Here is a 22,810-nt window from a genome sequence, read left to right as displayed (position 1 = left end):
CATTCTTTTTTTGTAATTAATGGCTTTCTTTTACTATTATTGCATGCATTATATAAGTACATATATATTCTTAAATATAACCTGTTAAATTCATAGACATATACATACACACACATACATACATACATACATACATACATACATACATACATACATTATATATTAGTCATCATAAAGGCTGACTAGAACCAGACAACCACCTTGGCAAAGCCACCTCTTCTGTTCCCAGCTTCACGGTTTCCTATATAGTTCTTTCTTTTTTTCTTCCTTCCTTCTTCCCTCCCTTTTTCCCTTTCTCTCTCCCTCCCTTCCTCACCTTCTCTCTCTCTCTCTCTCTCTCTCTCTCTCTCTCTCTCTCTCTCTCTCTCTCTCTCTCTCTCTCTCTGTCTCTCAATCAAGGCTGAGGCCTAGTGGGTTTTCTCCATTCATGATTCATGCTTGCATGCTCATTGGTAACCTCCTTGTTTAGCTAATGTTTGGGAGACTTTATGAGTGTAACTTAAATTTAATGGTCTTAGCGTATAATCTTTGAAAACAAAGAGAAATAATATAGCAGCTCTAAAATACAAATAAAGTTATAGAATGATGAAGTGCTTGGTATGTCAAATAAAGAAAACGTGAAGAAAGAAAAAAAAATAATAAAAAGCCCTTTAAAATATACTGTGTGCAGTATTTATTTTAGTTTAAAAAGTAAGTTTCTATAACAGTATCAAAGAGGAGAGATTAAATATCAAGGTACATCCATGGAATTTTTTAAGTAAAAATGTTTCACCATGGCAACGAATCAACAATGAAAGCTGAGCAAGACAAGGATCATCAGGAAGTAAGTCTGATTGAGTTAACTGATGATGTGATATAGCCTGCTCATTTTTACTTGCTCCTTTATAATTGTTCCACTTAAGCATGTAACACCAGTATTGGCTATCATATATTAATCCCATGTGCTCATCTGGTCAGATGGTTTTCTTTTTCTTTCTGTACAAGTGTCCATAGCAAATTTTGGGAAATATGGAAGAAATGTAAAGTACAATGGGATCGTAACTGAACAAATAGTGTTTGATTAACCTTGACCATAAAAATCTATGTTTTAAATGGAAAACTGTGTATGATGATCTCTTATGCATCTTGGAATAGTGTAGATCTCATTGAACTCTTTATCATGCAATTATTTGCTTCATTCCGAAAAAAACTTAGCAAATAAATGAAACATTTTATATTACATCAAATAACTTCTCCTGTAATATTAACTAAGTTAAACCCCTTATAAATGATTAAATTGAGTCTAACTACTAGAGTTTTTTATTCTGATTGTTAGAGTCCAAGTGATTTGACTAACTGTCTGATACAGTAGTGTAGCTTGTTTAGCCATCAAGAAAAGAGAGTAGCATGAATCAGTCAGCTCAAAATAGCTTTTGCTGCAACATATCACTGCTCATATAAATGATATCACTATGAGCAGGCATGAAAGCAGCAGTTTTATCATTCTCACTTATTATATCTTTGCTAAATTTGATTGATCATATTAAATAAAATACATGTATAGTAGCCTAGCCTTTCTTAGAAATTATAATCAGAATGTAATGAATTTATAAGAAAATCACCTTCACAGGACTCAATGGAAGTATTTGATGCATAATACACACACACACACACACACACACACACACACACACACACACACCACAAACATACATATGACAGGGATTACTTAGATATATAATAATAAAAACTTTGGAGAATTCATCTAAATTTGACAATAAAAGCTCAACATTAAGAAGTACAGCTCTGGAAGACATTTAACCTCACACAATGGAGGACATTGATTTCAAAGATATAGGAAATAAGTAAGTTTAAGTCTAATATTAACCAATGTTCACAGGCTCTGGAGAAGAAAGTGAAATATATGCAGAGCCTCCAATAGGGACTGTTTTCATGTTAGTCAACTCCTGTACAGTATGGTCTACTGAGACTCCTCCATGATCTCACTGGGTCTGGGCTGACACTGGGAAAACGTGTGCGTGCTTATGCTTCCTCCTCCATGAAGAACAGGAATTTTGTTTCTATATTGACAGGGGCTTGTATTTTGCCAGCATTTATGAGGCTAGAGAGAAAATTTCAAAACTTTCAAAATTCCTAACATAAGGAGGGCAAAATGTGTGTGTGTGTGTTTGTGTGTATGTTTGTGTGTGTGTGTGTGTGCATACCATGTGTGTTACTTGCACCTGTAGAGGCATGATGAGGACACTGAGTCCCTTGAACTTGGAGTTACAAACAGTTGTGAGCCAACAGGCAGGGGCTGGGAATTAAGAAGAGGACATATTCAGTCCTGATACAATTTGAGGAGCTAGGGTGGGTTGGTGGCAGGGGCTCTCTTCTTTGTGCAAAAGGGGAAGGATGATTGAAAGAAGAAAGAGGAGGGGGTAGGACTGGGAGGAGAGTAGGGAGTGGACTACAATTGGGATGGAAAGTTAATTAATTAATTATTTAATTAATTAAGTTTAAAAATAGAAAAATGAAAGGGAAAATTGGGGAAATTGGAGGGGGGAGGATAGAAGGACCTGGAGGGGACAGGAGCTCCACAAAAAGACCAACAGAAGCCAACTAAATAGGGTCCAGAGGGGTTTCCATGACTGAAGCACCAACCAAGATCCATGCATAGCGTGGACCTATGCCTGTTGCACACATATAGCTGATGGGCAGCTCAGTATCCTAGTAAGAGGAGTGGGGACTGTCTCTGATATGAATTTTTCTACCTGCTTTTTGATCAGTTCCCTTTGGTAGGTTTTCCTCTTGAGGTCACATGAGAACAGGGTGCACTCAGTTCTGATGTGACTTGATGAGCTGGGGTGGGTTGGTGCTGGGGACCCCTTTCTCTGAGGAACATGGCAGGGATGTTGGGGGAAGAGAAACGGAGGGTGGAGCAGGGAAGTGAGGAGGGAGGGGTCTATGATTGGAATGTAAAGTGAATAAATAAATAAATAAACATAGGAAAAATATAATATTTTCATTTTGTAGGAAAAAATATAAAGCACTTTAAAGGGAGAATTGAAAACAAGTCATAATTAGGAGAAAAGTACTTGCAAATCACTCATTTTGTCACTTGATTATACAATATATAATGCATTCTAAAGAACCAGTAGGGAAGTTTTAAAAACGAGAAAATGTGGAGTACACAAATACAATAGCAGTATACTGATCATATTAAAGTGAAAGATTGTTTACTAGCTATTTACTATCATTAACAAACATAAGTCAAATCATAAGAAGCTATAGTTATGTTCACATTACAATAACAGGGATTAAACAGAATGAATAATACTGTCACAAATATAGAAGACTTGGGGTTTTCATATTCTAGTGGTGAAAGTACCAAAAGAACAATTATCTAGGGAAAAATTCCTGTACATAAGGCTTACTCAGTTGTACGTCTATGATATGTACACAAGAAAAAATAGTAGACATTTATTCAGAGATTGGTATGTGGCATTCATAAAATGTTTATTTAAAGTTGCCAGAAGGAAAAAAAAAACCACAGGACTTCTATTTGCAGGTAAGAGCTAAACAAATTTCAGCATGTTTCTGACAGCAGGTTATCAGAATGTAATATGTCAGTGGAACATGAATACAAAGAAAGCTTATGCATATATGTTAAAGCACGGGTGAATCACTATATGATTACACTAGTTTAAAAAACTAGTTCAAAAATGGAACAGCACATATTTTATGACTCCTTTGTTTTAATACTAGAATTGTGAGATGAAGATATATACACAAAAAGATAAAGTCTTATATTTTGTAATAAAAACTTTGAGATAGGTATCTCTTCCAAACCAATATCATATAGATGAGCAAACCAAGAAGACTCCAAAAATTTATAATTGTCAATAAATAGTCAGTAAACAGGAGGTATTTAAAGGATGAGGAAAGGTGGGAAAGAGTAATGATAAGAAAGAAAGAAAAATGAAGGGGGTTAGCTGAGAATGGGTAGATTCTAACCATCTGTAGAAACCTGTCAGTGGAAAACCCACACTCATACCTTGGTTATTCTTGGGTATGTGCACACCAATTAGTAAATATTCTCATAATCACAATGTATTTTTTTTACACCAATAGCAGAAGATGAAGGACAATTTATAACTTTGCATAATTTTACAAGGTAAAAATCAAGTAGAAATATTTAGGACCTTGAATTAATTACTAGTCTATTTATGTGATGAAATACCATGAAAAAAGCAACCTATAGGTTCTATAAGAAAGAGTATATGAAGGCTTACAGGTCCAAATGGCTAGAGTCCATGATGGGGAGAAGACACTCAGAGGCAGGATCAGGATGGTGGGTGCTCACCTTTTGACCCACAAGTACAAAGCAATGTCCAAACTAGAAATGTACTCTCCTTCCAGCTCCCCCCATAACATAAGTCTATATCTCCTTTGCCTCCTAAACATTGCCAATAATTGGGGACTGAGTATTCAAATACCTAAGACTTTATGCGACATTTCTAAATCAATCCATCACAGACCTTAATTTCAAAATTGGCACTTTCTGTCCAAAAATACTTTAAAAAATTTTTTTATTAATTTATTCTTGTTACATCTCAATGGTTATCCCCTCCCTTGTATCCTCCCATTCCTCCCTCCCTCCCATTTTCCCCTTACTCCCCTCCCCTGTGACTGTGACTGAGGGGGAATTCCTCCCCCTGTATATGCTCATAGGGTATCAAGTCTCTTCTTGGTAACCTGCTATCCTTTCTCTGAGTGCCATCAAATCTCCCCCTCCAGGGGCCATGGTCAAATATAAGGCACCAGAGTTCATGTGAAAGTCATACCCCACTCTCCACTCAACTGTGGAGAATGTTCTGTCCATTGGCTGGATCTGGGTAGGGGTTTAAAGTTTACCACCTGTATTGTCCTTGGCTGGTGCCTTAGTTTGAGCAGGGCCCTTTATCATGATATCCACTTGTGGTTTCTAAAATGACTTTTGCATGTTAGCTATTTTGGGGAGTAGAGGAAGCTCCAAGTGGATGAAGGACTGTGTGAGTGTCTCTTACTGATCGCTACACTATCATAACAAGGACCTTAGTCTCATATCCATGGTGAGATGGTAAAACCCATTTACTCTAGGTGAGGCTCAGAGAAATGACAAAGCCTCTATCCCGGTCCAATGTGAATGTTGGTAGTTTGTGCAGAAAAGTTCACCATGGCCTTGCCCCTCCAGATATTTACAACATGAAGACTGCTGCCCTACAGAGAATGTACTTACTGATATTAGAGAAAACTGCCTAATTACCCATCTGTATAGAAAAAAGTCCACCTCCTGTATGTAATAATCCTACTTCTTTTTTATGTTTGCCAAAACTCTGTCTCTCTGAACAACCCTATAGAATAAACATACTGAGCATCAAAGATGCTGATATTTTCTTTATCAGAGAGCTTAGTGTTTCTCTTTTCTTTGCCACTTCCTAGCCACTTACAAATAAGTGAAAACATAGAATTAAATAAGGACATAGGAATCCATCATAACCTCATAAATGAATAGAAGCAAACAAGAACAAGAAAAGTGTTTCTTGTAAATAACTATAAGAACAACTATTATTATTATAAGATTTAGTGTAAAATAAAGATAAAAATTTCCATATATTACATTGTATATACAATAGTTTATTTATAATATCTATAAAATATGATTGAACAATTGAGTTATAAGTTTTGTCAATTAACCTTATCTTAAAGGCCTGACTAGAATGTTTCGAAGTTCTCTTTATGAGTTCTGCCATAGGGAAATTTGCATGTGAGCAAATCTGTTGCCTGAACAGATTTAGAAATTCTGCTCTGAGTTAGCGCCAGAGCTAGAAATGATCATAATGAGTGAGTTAACCCAGAAGCAGAAAGAATCAAATGGTATATACTCACTTATATCTGCATACTAGCCCAAGGGGCATGTCCCACGAAAGCCTTCACTTACCAGGAAACTGGGACAGAGGGGAAGGCATCCTATTGGGACTCTAAATGAGAGACGCATGGGAGAACAGCAAAATAAAAGGATCCAGAGGGTCCTAGAAATCTACAAGTAGAACAATATGATAGGCAGATTTGGGCCCAGGGGTCCCGCTCAAACTAAGGCACCAGCCAAGGACAATACAGGAGGTAAACTTTAAACCCCTTCCCAGATCTAGCCAATGGTCAGAATATTCTCCACAGTTGAGTGGAGAGTGTGATACGACTTTCTCACATACTCTGGTGCCTCACATTTGACCATGTCCCCTGGAGGGGGAGACCTGGTGGCACTCAGAGGAAGGACAGCAAGTAGCCAAGAAGAGACTTGATACCCTATGAGAATATATAGGGGGACGTAATCCCCCTCAGGAACAGTCATAGGGGAGGGGAATAATGGGAAAATGGGGGGGGGGGAGGAATGGGAGGATACAAGGGATGGGATAAACATTGAGATGTAACAAGAATAAATTAATTAAAAAAAAAGAGGAAAAAAAAAAAAAGAAATTCTGGTGAAGTGAAAAGGATGAGGTCAGACATTCATATCGGAATGTATATAATAAGAGAAGAATAAAGAGAAAAAAATCCTATTTTGAAACATTTTGAAATTGACCTAACATAGTAAGAAATTAAAAAAAAAAAGTATATTAAATGGGCTCATTATGTTAAGTGAAAAAACCAGTTCAGAGAGATAAATAGAATGTTTTCTTCATGTGTCAGTAATATATTTTGACTAACATGCAAATGTATATATGTTTGTATATGTGTATATATATGCTGGGAACCTAAATGTACAGGACAGCTTGTGAGAATGGAGAGAAAAGCATTAGGGGAAGGAGAAGACTGAGAACGTGGTGGACTGTGTGACAGGAAAGCAGAAGTGGATACAAATTTATGTGAAAAGGAGAAGCAGCCAGAGAGAGACAGTGGGGTGAGTGAGGGGAATGGAGAAGGAACATGAACAAAGGCTAATGTTGTATATATGACTATATCCTAATGAACTCCATCACTGTTACACTTATTTGAACATTTTATATAACAATTACTGTTCAAAGAAAAGAAGGCATGAATTGAAAGGAAGTGGCAAGAATGGGAGGGTTTAGAGAGAGAGGGAAAAAAAAGAGGAAATGTTAGTAACTATAACTTTAAAATAAAAAATAAAATAAACAATTAAGAGAATAAATAAAAGTGATAAAAATGATAAGAAGAGACTTTATATGGGTAATTTTTCCTCAGTGTAATATCTTGAAAATTTTTATGTAAAAATATGATAATTTATGAAATTGGATGCAGAATACTTTCATTGTTGTAAAGGATCATTATCCTTTCCTGTGTCATTACACTTACTTTACTCACACCCAAACTGCTCTGTAGACTATAAGCGCTCAACACCTTACATTTCTGCAGTTTGCCATTGTAATACTACCATATAGCGAGAGTTACATGGTAGGAACCTTTTGAGATTGCTTTTTACTGAGAGACTCTGAAGACTTACCTAGTTTCTTCTGTATATCAACAGTTCTATTTTTAATCTGCAGTAGTATTCTGAGATAAAATGCATCAGGATTAACTTAATTATTCACTTTATAGTGATCTAATATACTGTTATAGGATCGGGCGTCATACGAAAGATACTAAAAACATTCACTCTAGCAGTATGTGAACATACTCTTCAGATATTAGAATGGATGATCAAATGTAGTTAGTGGGTCTACTACTAGTTAGTAGGGTTGATGTTTGCTTTACAAGAAAAATGACACATTGTTTTACAAAATGACTTTCCATTCTACATTTCCTTCAACAGTGGCTAGACAAGCTTTGCTTCATCTTTCTAAGCACTGGGTTCTGCTTTCCATTCGCTTTTGGTCTTCACGATACTATGAAGTGGTCCATCACTTTAGCTTTCTTTGCTCTAGTGAATAAACAAGTTGAAAATTTCCAGTTTCAATTTTGGTGAAAGCAGCTACATTTTTGCTTTCCTTTAAGTTCTACGATTTCGGAGAAAGTTATGGAGTTAAAACATGCAGAAACACATGCATCTAACAATTTCACAAGCCACAATGTATTTCAAGAAGGTATATTTATTTGGAATATCTGATATGCCTCTGTGGAAGTTGTGAGCATGTAAGCCTTACACCATACATGTCCACATATTCCTTAACCTACCTAATTTATTTACACTGAAAATAGTGTGAGAATCAATGTATTGACATACCCGGATGTACTTAAGTGTTCTACTAGGATTACTTCTTCACACATTTGCTTTAGCAGATTAAATATCCAACAATATTTAAAGTGCTCTGTGCTGGATACACACCACCTCAGTTGATAAATACTCATACCAGAAGCCATTAAATTACTAGATGCTGTGGTCCTTACTCTTAAGTTGCCATCACTGAAGAGCTGTAGACAGGAAGATGTGGGGTAGTGGTTTACACTCTGACAAACAGGTCTCCATGGAAGGACATGTTCCAGGCAGCGAGAGAGAAAGAGATTGTATCTTAAAAATTAAAATAAAGAGCAAAAGGGCATGAGGCTAGACTTCAATATTTGTCCTCCATAGGTGTACCCAGTGGTAAGTGTACCCACACTCTGCATAAAAAAGACAGAATGGGACACACAAACATTTCACACATACACACATACCACACACACACACACACACACACACACACACATACGCACACACATCACACAGAAAAAAATTCTCAGAGGTTACACTATTACAGGCTATAGAAAGAAGGTTCAAAGGAAAAAATAGTAAGTTATAAAGGGAAAGTATAAACTTTTTGACAGTAATGTCTTTTGGCATTTTTCGTATTGACAAGGTTCACATTATGATGTATGTGTATCACACTCAAAATAAAATCTCCAAAAATGTGTGCTCACATTTTATTTTATTTGATTTTGTATTTTTATTTATTTATTTATTTTGGCTTTTCAAGACGTGGTTTCTCTGCGTCACAGCTCTGGGAGTCCTGGAACTAACTCTGTAGACCAGGCTGGCCTCAAACTCACAGAGATCTGCCTACCTCTGCCTCCCAAGTGCTGGGATTAAAGGTATGTGGTTTCTTATTTTTCACTTTTTTTCCCTATAGTTCTTGATTATGCAAATAGTTTTAAAATTATAATCTTATTCATTTATCCTATTTATGAATGTAGCTTAGAAATAATTTTGTAGTAGTTGGTTTTTATAATACACGTACATACAGAGATAATGAATCTCAACCAACCAGTATCATTAATTTATTTTAATGTCCTATACAGACTTTCACTGAAAGTGCTCTACACTTCTCCATTTATAGAACTCTGCAGTATTAAATATCGTTTTGAACCTTTAAGAGGTGTTTCATTCTGAACTTTTCTTTACTCTTTTGTAGCTACATAATCACTCTTTCCAAGTTTCCTTTTCTTCTTAAAGAGCTCCAGTCCTGATTCTTTAGATAACATATGAAATTATTATGATATCTTCCTTTATGATTAATAATTTTTATAGGTAAGTCATTTTGACATATATTTATTCAATGTATGAAAAAGGATCTTTTTCTTTCTGAATTTTATGGCTGCCAATAAATTTCCTGTGGCCCTTCTGACTGTCTCACAGAAGGTCAGTTTTCTTTTATTGTCATTAATTTTATTATGAATTTACTTAAGTTGATATCAGTTAAAGGATCTTCAGAATCACACAACTATTCTTTTGTGTATTTCATTAGATATGAAGCTTTAAGGCAGTCTTTTTGACCCTTCCTCCACATGTGCCTCAACTCTAGTGACACAAATATTAATATTTTTTCTTAATTTTCATCTTAAATATTTTATTTCAATTTTTAATAGTGATAGAAAATAAATGTTGGGCTTTTCTTATGATCAGTTAGTTTTTCTGTCATTACTTTCAAACTGTCAGTCTTTATTCTTTTTATTCTAGATTATTATTTCTAATTTACTGTCAAGTCAAATTCCTAAGCTTAAGTCTTACTATTATAACTACTGCTTATGAGTATTAGATTCTTCTTTCATTAAATTCTATTACATGTGCCTGTATGCAGATATTTGTACTTGTTGTAAGCATGTGTATATGGTTTGTTAGAGTATTTTTATTTACAATCTTTGTAATTTTGTTCTAATATTTTTAATGTTCAGTGTTTTATCTTACATTGGATTTTTTTTGTTGTTGTTCATTTGAAGTCTTCTTGATTTTGTTATTATTTCCAGTTCTTAAAAAAATGTATGTTTCTTATAATAGGGAACTTTGGCTCACACATCCATCCTTTGTTTCTTCTGCCTTTCTTGAAGTGTTAAAGGCACAAGAAGAAAGAAAGGATTGCCAAATTGTATGCTTGAGTGATGGCTGAGGTTGATGTTTTCACTAGATTTCATTAGGGTAAAACTTATACTTTCCATTTGGAATGGTATGTCTTAAGAAAGCAAGTAATTGGAACTTGCTTACTATTTTAGTCTGTTACCATGGCAGGAAGGATGGTGGCAGACATGTTTCTGAAGATGTCGCTAGGATTTCTACAACCTGATGTGCAGGCAGCTAGAAATAGAGAGACTCTTAACTTGAAATGGGTTTCTTGAAACCTCACAGCTCACACCTACTGACATACTTCCTCTAACTAAGCTATACCTTATAATCCTTTCAAATAGAGCCACTCCTTGGTTACCAACTATTCAAGTCTATGAGCTTATGGAAGCCATTCTTGTTCAAACCATGACACTATGCCATGTTGCCACTGCCCATTTAACTTCCACTGACATCATGGGAGGGACATTGGCCTCTTTAACATATATAAACACAACGACTCTTTTTTCTCCCCTGAAGCCACACAGACAATGGGTGAAATGTCTATGATTGATGACTAAAGATGAGATCCAGAAGGAAGTAAGATTAGAAGTTTGCAAAATAAACTTCATGTCTAGATATTAAACTCTGTCACCATTGTTTCTTAAAAAAATAGAAGCTAATTAATCAATAACAAACCATAAATATTTTCTAACATATTATATGTAAAGAATTATTTCACAAATATCATAATCATAGTAATGAAAATAGGATGTATTAAATATATAACCTGATATATAGGATTACCACAAATTTACCGATACATGGAATATTTGCATACATTAAATTAAAAAACAAAACAGTTATGTGCATATTATTCATCTGGTTTTAGGAAAATCATCATGAAAAACAAACTGTGTGTATCCAAATACATATCTTGTATTTTATTTGAAAATATAGATATGTAAATACAGACACAGTAATGCTTCAAAATATTTAAAGTTTCACACATGAATACTGGATTTACTTAATTGCCACCATTCTCAGTCCACATTCCAGCTCCTCTCATCTTCTTACCCTTTCAAATTAATCTCTCCTTCTCCTGTTATGATTGGTCCATACATCTATACAGGTAATTTGTTCTATTTTGTGTATATATACATATATATAGATATAGATATAGATATATATACATACACATATATGTTTATGTCTGGGCATTTGGGTTTGAATAACTTATTAGGGGTCTTCTCCTTGGAGAAGTTTGATTCTCTCTTCTTTTCTTCTTCTTCTTCTTCTTCTTCTTCTTCTTCTTCTTCTTCTTCTTCTTCTTTTTCTTCTTCTTTCTTTTTCTTCTCCCTCTCCTCCTCCTTCTTCTTCTCTCTCTCTTTCTGTCTCTCTCTGTCTCTTTCTCTCTGTCTCTCTCTGTCTCTGTCTCTCTGCCTGTCTCTTTCTCTCTCAAGCTATTAGTTGCATGCATCTTTTCAACCAGGGGTAAGAAATTAAAAGGTTTCCCCATTCACATTGTCTTGTCAACTGAAGTACTATTGTGTAGGTCTTGTTTGGGGGGACTTTATTATTTAGATGCTAAGCTCTTATGGTGGAACTTCCTGTCACACAGAGAACACAATAACATATAGCATACATCCTGGTCCTATAATTCTTAAAATTGTCACTAATGAAGCAACAGTATTTCTGAGCCTTACATGTATGATTATGTTGTACAGCTAAAACTGGGAATGGGTATCCTACAGTCAGCTGCTCTGTGTGATATTGACTAGTTTTAGATTTCTTTGATTGTCCTTAGATGTTGAAAAAGATGTTTTTTTTATAAGAGGTAAAAGTTACAGTTATCTGTGGATATAAGGATAGATGCTTATAATACAGTTGGGAAATGCCCTAGTTTAGAGAACTGGCAATAGTAGTTTCTACATTTTACTTAATACCTAACCAGCCACAAGTTGTTGGGTATGTTAGCATAACTAAGCATGGGTTTTTTATATCCAATTAAATGGCCATTGCTTACCCCTGAAATGCAAGTGACACTAAGGCACTCTTAGATATATGTTACCATGATGGTAATACCTATGGTTCGGGGATGAAATTGAGTACTTTTAATTACTTTTCCCCATTTGTAGCTTTAAGGACACGTTTAGTAATTCAAGAGCTAGGTCTCCGAGGAAAATCTTCTAGGTCAATTCCAACTCTATTCTACCAAGATCTGTGTTCAAAGTGTGTGGTGTAAATAGGATGTTACTTTCATATTCTGGGAGACAACCAATGTCAATGACAATAGCCTATGCTGTTTGGGGATTCTCTTGACCCTGAAGAAAACCCAAATAAAGATGTCCTATGCCCAGAACCGGGGTGTCAGTAGTCTATGGATCTTGGGAAAGAACACTATCAGTTTCACTTAAAGTGGCATAAGTTTATTTAAATTATGTGTGTGTGTGTGTGTGTGTGTGTGTGTGTGTGTGTGTGTGTGTGTGTGTGTGTTAAATGTGTTTTTATATCCATGGAATGTAACTATATCCTGTGATCTTTACTTTGTCATAACTATGGGTGGGATCTTAAAAGGATTCCTTCATGAATGTAGATATATCCAGTGGTATTGCATTTTTATGCAATCCTTGTTTTGAAATGTTCCTTGACCCTTATATGTAAAAATTGTGTGATAATATAACAATTATATGTATGTATGCATGGTTCTCTAATTTCTGTATTCTATAATAGTCTCCACCTGATTTAAAAAATTGAAAAAAAGCCTTTGATGGAGGATGAGAGTTACACATAACTGTGAATATAAGTGTTAAGTATTTAGAATACATTTACAAGTTTTATCAGTTTAGTGAAATGGCATCTCAAGATTTGTGTCACATATTCCTGGCTGCCAAGCTCAGGACCAACAGCCTATGTACCAGCCCAGTTTGTTGAGAGTCTCTGGATCCTACCAGCTAGCCTTGTTAATATACTACTATTTTAGAATATCTTTTCTATAATTACTGTGATAAATGAAAATGGTACTTGAACGTGGTGGCAGCATACACTTTCAGAGACAGAAGCAGGCGGATCTCTGAGTTTAAGGCCAGTTTAGTCTTTTTTTAAAGACAACTATTGCTTACTTTTAAGACAGCTATTGCTACACAGAGAAATCCTATGTCAAAAAGAGAAAAAGAACAGAGAAGAGAAGAGAAGAAAGACTCTAATGAAACCTGCACAAAAGGAAGATAGGTAGGTAGCTAGAAAGAAACAACAAAAGAAATAAATAATCTAATGAAAACTGCACAAATGGGATACATATAAATAAAGCAAATCCTATTCATAACAGAAATGTTTGACAGCATTAGTTTCAATTGTATTATGTCAAATGATATTTTCTAGAGGAAGTTAGTAGGTTGTATTTGTAAGAGTTTGGGAAGCAGTGCTTGGAGGCAGGATAGTATACACACAGACAGCAAATTCTCAGTACAATGTAGATTATTACCCTGGAAGGGTAAGCACGCACAGGGGCTGCCTCCGAATGGAACAAAGGCAGACAGGAACCATCAGGTATTTGGTTGGTTGTTTATTCTTGGGAATGGGTTTATAAGGAGGAAAGCACAAGCCTGTGATAAAATGAGTTGGTCCTAATTGGACAGGTTAGCCAGTGTGGCCAAATGATGAATTTTGATTGTTCAACATTGATGTTTAGTCTCAGGAATGAGTCACTGGCCTAGAAAAGGGAATAGCTCTTGGGGTCTAGCTCTATGAGTGTAATCTAATGGTTTAGTGATGGAGGGAAAGTGGTAAAGGGCAGTTTTTGCAAAGCTTGGTCACTAGGAGAGCCCTTTAATAATATATGACAAATTTTTAATAATGTTTAATTCTTTCTTTGTTGGTAAATGAATCCATAGTTGGTGTATTTAATAATATTACCATCTTTTAAATAAAAAACTTTTATTTTTGAATGAAATTAAAAGAATCAGAAGTAAAATTTCCCTCCCCACTCCCTGTGTTTTCCCATTGCATTCCATAAACAGGAGCTTGAGAGATGGCTGAAGCAGGAAAGTACCTGCAGGCAAGCCTGACAAATTGAGTTTGGTATCCCAGATCCAGATGGTGGAAGAAATGAACTGATTCCCATCTATTATGATTTCTTTTCTGTTGCTGTGATAAAGCATTCCACCCAAAGCAATTTAAAATAATAAAGAATTTTATTTTGCTTAACTTACAGATCATACTCCATCATAGAACAAAGTCGAGGAAGGAGCAAAAGACAGAAACCTGCAGCAGAAATAGTGGAGGAATATTTCTTTCAGACTCACCTTCTGATTTGGTTGCATGTGTTTCCTAGATACCCTCTTTATAAAGCCCAAAACACCCTCCTTAGAGATAGTATAATCCACAGTCAACTGGGTCTTCCTTCATAAGTTAAAATAATCAAGACATCTTTAAATGCCATATTCTGTAGGTCTCTAAGGTTTTTGAAGATTTTATTTAACTATTTTACCTCCACCTGATTGTCTCATGGTACTTCCTGTTGTATGTAATTTATTTTACTCATATAATAATATAAATGTATATGTTTTAAAAAAGAACATAATAAAAATAATTTAAAAAATAATAATCAAGACATTCTTCATAAGCATCTCAACAAACTCATCTGGTCATATCAATTACTCAATTAAGTGTATGTATTTTAGGTTGGATCAAGTTGACAGGTAATGCTATCTAGGAAACCATATTTTTCCTCTGCATCTTTTTGGGTAGTGATAATGTAAATTTTAAGTGAAATTAAAAAAAAATTACCCTAATTTATAAAAGTCTCATTTTCCAATCTCATTCAAATTTAAAATTCATACTCATGCTCCTTTAGACCGAGTTTATAAATAGCCCATCACTCCTGTTCTTATATTCATTTTATCAATGGGTATCCTAAGTTATTTATCAATAAAATATATCAAGAGCCTTGGACAACTGTTCTAAATACAAACAGTTCTTTCCACTCTTAAACAATATTCTTGCTTTTCTGTACTCCTACTAAATGAGAAACAAGCCTATTCTAGGTTAGAATGTAGGAAATTAAATAACAAATTCAAGGTATGTAGCATCATGTGTAATATTATAGTTTGTAGATACATTACTTTCTTCTCCTGCCTGATTCTACTCAGCAATCACAAAGATAGAAAAGCACCTAAAAAAGCACGGCTCTTATTTGGTAGAACGTCACCCATAACAATTCCTATGGAGAGGATTATCCTAAATCTAGTTATCTGCATCAGAAATACATTTACTGGGTATTTACTTCAACCAGACTTAGAAATGTGTTTTCACTGTATTTGCTAATTGGAGACTCTAACAGTATTTAATGCATGGGCATGACATAAGTTGAGAGAAAAACAGGTAAAGTATTAGTGTCACCTCTCGAGGCATGCTTGAGTGCTCCGTGTATGTGGTTAAAGATGCTCAGTAGTTTCTTCTCTGCTACTTATCTATCTGCATCTCAATGTACTTCTATCTCCCAAAGGATTGTAAATAATAATTGGACCCATGAAGCAAAATTCTTAAATGAATAAACTGCTCTTGTTATGGGTTAAAAGCCATATCTCAAAATCCTGTCCTAATAAAAAAATGTGAAATGTGATATAAATGGCTTAAAGTTGTATACTTCTCTGGAGACCGCCGCTGTTAATAACCTCCAGTATCATAGATAAAACTGAGGTGGTGTCATTACTAAGATAGATTTTCTAGCAGAATTAGACATCATCTCCAGGAATCAATAATCATTTGAAGCTAACGGAGTGATTAAGTGACCTCCTTTTTATTTTAGCTCTTGTTGACTTGCTTTTTAATCTTGATTTAGAGGCAAACAGCTAGAAACAAAGATAAACCGAGGACTTGGAACATTAGAGCTCCAATGTGAGGCCTATTCATTATGGAGTTAAGGGCTCCCTCCCTTCAATCCAGGATTTTCTACTTAATCAATGCATTCTGAAAGAAAAACTGAACATTCTACTTGCAGACTGTATAAATACTACAACCTAAGGCCACTTCTCTCTTTTAAGGATCTGCACCATTAGCTTTGCTATGGCAGGTGCTATAATTTTTTTTATTTAATAATTTACCATGTCCACGATGCTTGAGGTTATCTTTCTAGTGACTGATAATATTGTCATTTATTCTTTTCATCCATGAAGTTGACCCCTCCTTTCTCTTTGTTGTTCAAAAAAGAACTGCCTCAAGTCAGTAACAAATAAATTCTACTGTCCAACATTTTCTTTATGATGTGAAGTAATGCTACCTGTTTTTAAGTAGAGTTCTTACATAGTTTTAATTACTATACTTCCAAGTTCTGTATTAAAATTGACAAAATACTAATAGCTAGGCTGTAAGAAAGACATAGCCATATAAATAAAACCAGGCCATGTATAATAAAGGAAAATAACTTGTATGTCTGGAGGGAAAAATAACAGCTTCCATTTATTTAACATATATTATGTACAAGACACTTTCTTTTTAAAATTATATTAATTTTATTTTCTTAAAATTAGAAAACAATTACATAATTTCCCCCTATCCTTTCCTCCCTCCTATATAGCCCCCATTGCTTGTTCTCAAATTAATGGTTTGTATTTCTTTAGATGTTGATACAATGTATGTATGTTACTAAGTATCAATACTGCTTAGTTTGTATAACTTTATTTGGATACAAGTTATTTCCAGGCTTTCCACTTGGTATGGGTCACCAACAGGGGCTTCTCTTACCTTGGGAAAAGTGTTTCTCCTGCTTCAGCATTCCTTAATTGTCTGTTGTTCTTTTTCTAGGGTTGAAGCCTCGTGATATTTCTTTCTTCTCTGTTACCATGTCTATTGCTCTCATCCTTGTTCAGGTCTTGTCTAGGCAGCCATGATTGTTAGACTTCATGGGTATAGCTTTTCTCACATATATAGGAGATACATTCTCACAGGAAACTTTTGGGTTTTTTTTTTTCTAGCCACATACTTCCCACCTCCTCTTCATCATTAATCCCTGAGCCTTGGGGGCAGGAGCTATGTTGTGGATGTATCGGTTGCGGAATGAGCATCATGTGGTCACTTCTTTTCAGCAATTTTATCTTTTCTGGTTTTATGTAATGGCCTCTCTTCAAAGAGAAATTAAAATATTGAGTGGCGAGACAAATACAAATATTTAGAATTTAATTAGGAATTATATAGGAAAGTGATGGTTGTGGGTTCTTTTTCAAGATCCATGACTTCAATCACCCTAGATACACAGTTGTAGTTAGGTAGATATACAGTAGCGGGCATGATTTTCTTCTTTAGGCTGCTCTTAAATCCAACTAGAATACTGAATACTTTAGGGATATGATGCCATGTTAGTGATTATATTGGTCTATAGCTCTCATAGCTGAGTAAGACTATTTGTCGACTACACTCCCTCTCCACCCCCCCCCCCACCTCCACTGGCACCTCTCCTTATCCCTCTCAACCCCCTACCCCTGCCACATACACACACCTTGGGAACCTTCTCGTACCATTAGGGCAAAGCCAGCTTGAATCTTCTGGGTCTTGTGTCTGAAATTCATAATGCCTCCAACAAGAGGAGTACATGCCTTTAATATTTGGGGAAACTATGAAGGGAAACACTTGTCTATAATGTTTGGGGAGTATCTTGGATTTTTTTTTTTTTTTTTTTTTTTTGATTTTAGCTTTTTCTTTTTTGTTCTTCTGTAGTCTATGGCTCTTGGAGGAAACAATGTCATTTTGGATGTTTTTATTTAAACTGCATATATATGTGTAGGTGAGTGGGTGGGTGTGGGTGTGTGAACAGATTTATAAGTTATATGTAATTTTGAATAAATGTATTTAAAATATTAAAATAATAATAAGTTATGGCATTTTTGCAGTAAATATATTAAGCATACATAATTAAACATAAACAATCAATAAAATATATTTGTCTTGGCCTTTATCTAGATAGAGATGGTGTGATCATGTGTATACAAAACCACATCTCTAGGCCCAAAAGAAAAAAATTTAAAAAGAAAGTTATCTACATATACATAAATATATTTAGAGTCATAGATTATTCCATAGTCATTAAACAAAGTGAAAAGATTTAATTTTATGAATGATGCCAGTGATATGTCATATCTAATATATAACCATCTATTTAAAGTATCTTTCTCCATTGAAATTTTGTGGATTAATTTTCAACTTGACTAGATTTATAGTGATCACAAAAACTTATCTCTTAGCTCTATGTACCTCAGAATGTGTTCTCAAAAAGATTTAATGAGGCTAGCAGAACCACCTAAACCATGGATGGCATAAACTGATAGCTGAGGTGGTAAACTTAATAACGAACCAAAAAAAAATATTATCTTTCATTTCTTTTTGCTTCTTTACAGCTGATGCACAAGCTGCATTCCACTCCTACTTCTATATATTCCAACCAAGATGGCCTGTATTCTCAAACTTTGAAGTAATAAGCTGTTTGTCCTTTAGGTTACTTTAGTCAGACGTTTTGTTATATAGAGGAGCAAAAATGCTTAATATTTGACAAAGAATGAAAATAGTTATGTGAAAAGCTGACCATATGTTTCTTTGGCTTTTTTGAGCTGGCATGTGAGATCAGTAGTGAAATATTTCAAATAATGGGCTGGAAAACCTAGAGAATGCTATGATGGAGGCTTAGTGGGCCGTGCTGAAGTGAATGTGGATGTGCAGAACGCCAAGGGAAATGTGGACAGTGAAGGGCTGACTCCTAAGGTTATGGAAGAGCAAAAGGATTACATAAGGAACTGGACTAGATGTTGTACATGTTATAGTATGGCAAAAAAAAAAAAACAAAAAAAAAACAAAAACAAAAACAAAAACAAAAAAACAAGAAGAAAAAAAAAAACCTTTCTTCTACCACTACCCTAATTACTTGAGTGATGTTGACTTTAATTGGTTTAGTGGAATTAATGTGAAGACAATACAGTATTCAGACTAGAGTATCATTTCTCATTATTCTGATCCAGGTTTACAAAAATAAGTTTAAAATAAAGATAGGAAAATATGCAAGTTGGTGTGAAAAAGAGAGTGGTTAACAGTATAGTAAAGTTGAGTGAGGACAAAGTAACTGGGATTGTTAAAGAGATTTCTCCACTAAAAAGAAACTGAATATACTACAAGGAACACTATGAGAGGTGACATGAAGCTATGAGTCCATCCATGGAAGGCTCCATCTTCTTAAAGTGAAAATTCATTTGAAAAGAGAGAAATAAGCAGAGGATGCCTAAGAAAGTGTTTAACTGGGCCCCACATATAAGGCAGATGAAAGAAAATGCAACAGTATTCAGAACAGGCAGTAGAACATGACAGCTTCATTAGCAATTTACTTTTTCATAGGCATAAAATAAATGATTGTTATAATAATCCATAAAACCATCAAAGTTTCAAAAAAAATCTTCTGAGATTAAACATTGTGCATCACGGTCAATGTCCCCGTGAGAGATTATTGCACAAAACTGTAAATGTGAATCCTACATTGCAAAGGAGAACCAATGGTGTGAGAGATGCTGTGATCATGTGATATCTGCTGGTGGTTCTGTAGACATGAAATACATGAGAGAGACTCTGTGCTGCTGCTGGATACATCAGGAAAAGTGAAGCTACCCATTTTGATACAGAGATTATTCCAACATGATCCCTGAAATCTGGGCAAGAAGCTACAGGATTTGATATTAAAACTGCTTAGTTTTATTCTTGCTTTTCTGCATTGTTTCTTTACTATATACCCAACTCTTCCTTTTTAGAATTGAATAGTTTTTCAGTCATATTGTATATTAGGAGTGGGGCTATTTTAGCTTTTGCAGTGGCTTATTGTTAAGACTACATCTTTAGTCTAAAAAACCACATTGGGATTTTAAGGTTTTGAACTGTGGTGGAATTTTGAAACATTATAGCAACTTCCAAAGATGAATTAAATTACATTTAAGTTAATGGGACAGAATGTTGTTACTTAAAGTAGTCTGTATTATCAATAGCCAATACACAGCAGTGACAAATACTTGTATAAATTTTATTTTATTTGTAATCACTTTGGTGGTCGTCATTGAGTCCATGTTATATTGATTAATAAAATGAAACAGAATCTTAAATCTTTTTTTCTCTCCAACCTAGAATCTGCTGTTTCTCTGAGGAATTTTGACTCATAAAAATTTTATATTTTTCAAAATAACAATCTTGGCCCTTGAGTTTCTCGTTACTGCTCCATTTTGTTGTCTATAAAATCATTAGATGAACTCAGCTTAGAAGGTAGGACCTCTTTTAAAGGAAAGAGAAAGGGTAATTATGACATAGAATTTCATCCTGAGATTCATCAAGGTCCAAAGGATGTCATTTTCCCACACAAAAATAAGGGAAATGCTTTTGATGAAATCATATTAGTATTTATACTATATTCAGAGATATAGTGATTTGAAACATATTTTGTATAAATATTTTCTTATCTTTAAAGATTGGTTTTGTGTGACAGAGGGTCACTTAGTGACTTTACTTATTCATAAAGACATATGCATTTATTACAACAGTCTTTGAGCACTGCTAAGCATTTGAAGAAAAGCTTTATGTTGAACTAATAGAGACCTAATTTAAATTATTTGCTGGTCTCCTTAGATTATAACTGTAGTAAATTAGATAAAAAGTTGGCATTTTGGAAATTTAGTACTATGTTTCTGTAATGTAATATTTAGGCATCTATAACTTAAGGGAATTCCATTATTCCTGAATAGAGAGGGAGAAAAGAGATTTATCAAGTGGATAGGCATTATGAAATTTAAGAGTTACTAGTAAAAATTATTAGATTACCTTTCAGCAAAACCATAAGATGATTTTCTACCCAGTGAAGGAGAAAAATATAAATATTTTATTAGAAAGTATTGTCAGCCTTTTAATTTTATCATGTTTACCATATATTATGTTTTTATTAAGGACTTTGTATTCTTTAAAATATTTAAGATTTGTATATTAATTAGTATTTTATATTTAAACATAAAAGACTTTATTTTTTAATACAGAAATTTTAATAAGTTCCAATAATTTAGCTCAATGGAAAAATGCTTGTCTAGAAAATAGAAGATTTTTGGTTCAATGTCTAATTTCACTCAATACAGTCCTTGGCATTGATACCAATCTTAGAAAGTTAAGACTAATAAGAGTAAAACATATCTAAGTTATTTAATATTAACATCTTATTTTAAATAGTGAAAATATTTTACAACAGAATGAGAAACTAATGTCTATTTTTCAAAAACAGAATCTCATCAGATGATGTGAAGAGACTCAGGCATACTATTTTCTTATGTACATAAAAGTGTTGAGGCTTAAAATATAGTTTAGTGGATGGAAGCATTTCCACACGATACTAGAGGTCCACTTTTCAATTCTCTAGCATGCATATAAGTGAAGGATGGATGGGTTGGTAATTCACCTGTAATCCCTGAACATGACAGAAGACAAGACCCATAAACAAGGTCTTGAACTGGACAAGAAAAATGGGTGAGCCCTGGATTCAAGTGATAGACTTCACCTTAATCTATAAGATGGAGACAGAGAAAGAATTCTTAGATCAGCATCTTCCCTCCACATGCACTCATAAACATGTCCATGTGCAATCACATAAATGTGAAACAACACTAGCAAATACACATTCTCACAAACACACCCCTCAATACATATATACCTACACCAAAAGGAAAGAGTAAGTATTACAATACATACTTAATTCTTGAAAATGAGCTCCTTAAAATGTGCTTTAAAATATTGTTACGGAAGCCGGGAATATTGGCACACACTCATAATCCAAGCACTACAGAAGCAGTGGCAGGCAAATCTCTGTTAGTTCGAGTCCAGGCAAGTCTACAATTTGAGTATAGGACAGCTAAGACTACAAGAGAAACCGTTCTTGAAAAGGAAATATATATATTATATATTTAAGGTATGAATATTACCCTAACAGAAGTATTATTGGTTAATTTTTGTTCCTAACAGGTGATACACCACAGGGAGGTTGAAAATGTTTAAAAGTTTTCAACTAGGTGGAGGAAATAGATCACTAGGGCCTTCTATTTTTAATTTTAACTTTAATTTTATTAATTTATTTAGATTACAACTCAATTGTTATCCCATCACTTGTATCCTCCCATTCCTCCCTCCCTCCCATGTTCACCCTATTACCCTCCCCTAGGTCTAAGACCAAGGCTGACCTCCCCACCACCACCATGGTCATAGGCTATCACATCTTGTCTTTTTAAGGTTGTACTAGGCACTTATCATTTTTCCTATATATCAGTACTTGATTTTCAAAGAAATTGTTAAATTAAAAAGAAGCAAATCTATATACTCAGAAAATAGTAAAAGTAGCATCATGACATTCCAAAATCATATTGTCACTAATTTTACACTTCTATGTATAAAATTATAAAGCCATTTGAAAGATTTTCCCTATCAACAGAGCGTGGATGCCTTAATATTACAAGGTTGCATGAGAGAGTGTTTATACCAAATTCA

This window comes from Acomys russatus, chromosome 2 (assembly GCF_903995435.1).
Source record: "Acomys russatus chromosome 2, mAcoRus1.1, whole genome shotgun sequence".
Lineage (NCBI taxonomy): Eukaryota > Metazoa > Chordata > Mammalia > Rodentia > Muridae > Acomys > Acomys russatus.
Note: the sequence above shows the minus strand (reverse complement) of the source record.